We start from the raw sequence: 1,075 nt of genomic DNA, 5'->3' as shown, positions 1-1,075 counted from the left end.
TACTAAGTCTATAGTTTCATACAAATTAGAAACTCAAGTTACAGATATTGACAAGCTAGAATATAAAACTAAGAAGGTCTTATCTTTTCATTTGCTGAGATATTGCTCATGTAATAAATTAAACACAGTGGCACCCCACCCACCTCTTTACATTTTTGGAAATGCTCCCCTATGTACACTTACTTCTATAGTTGAATTCTATGGTATTGATGTAGTAATTTAAAATTTGTATTTATTCAAATGTATATATATCAAACCTAAAAAAAAATTGTTTCATATCCTCCACGTGTACAATTTTTAAAGGCTTAGCAACCTACAGCAACAGAATACAAAGGTCGTAAATAGAAAGATAATTGTTTGCTTTACTTCTTTATTTACTGTTCTATGTTTTAGTAAAAATATGTTTATGAACTTATTTCAAAATAGCAATAATCTATATACATATATAATGTATAATAATTGAAATGTGACTGTATTTTACAAAATACTAGTCGGCTAAAACTCGGCCAAGACAAGTTACTTTGTACAGACCAAAGGTCAGTTTTAAGTTATTTGATACAGTAACATGAGTGCACGTGAGTCGTGTCATTATATCTTCTGTATTGTTAGCCAGGCATGGGTGAAAGGACAATATAATAAAGATAATAAATATATATAAATGTATAATGTTATGAGATTTAACCTATTTAGTCTAAACATTTATATTTCATGTTATAATTTGTTTTCATTCTAGAATGAGAGAGGCATTAATGTACATTTCCTAATTTTTATGGTGGTTGCGAGATCGGTCAAATCTACCAAACCTGTACAGAGATTAATTACTGAAATAACAGATAAAATATAAAGTTTTTTTCTTAAGAAAGGTTTGATAACTATCTCGACATTATAAAGATTTTGCATGTGAAATTTCAAAATTTTCTGATGCATAAAAGTATTTTTAATCTTAAAATTAAAAATTACTTTGCATGATAGATTGGCAAGATGTGAAAAGAAAAAAGGCATGAGAAAAACATTTTATCATAAACCTTAAGACTTAATAAAAAAAAAATTATATATTTTGTGTATGAAAGCATTG

At 27.2% G+C, this 1,075-nt stretch overlaps 1 protein-coding gene across 1 annotated transcript in view; it reads left to right on the top strand.

Annotated features, from left to right (window-relative positions):
* Positions 1-1,075, top strand: part of LOC106457956 (putative ATP-dependent RNA helicase me31b) — a 22,856-nt gene that overhangs the window by 10,429 nt on the left and 11,352 nt on the right. The window lies entirely within an intron of this gene.

Source organism: Limulus polyphemus, unplaced genomic scaffold (genome assembly GCF_000517525.1).
Source record: "Limulus polyphemus unplaced genomic scaffold, Limulus_polyphemus-2.1.2 Scaffold396, whole genome shotgun sequence".
In the NCBI taxonomy this organism is placed as follows: Eukaryota; Metazoa; Arthropoda; class Merostomata; order Xiphosura; family Limulidae; genus Limulus; species Limulus polyphemus.
Note: the sequence above shows the minus strand (reverse complement) of the source record. Positions and strands in the feature narration are given on the sequence as shown.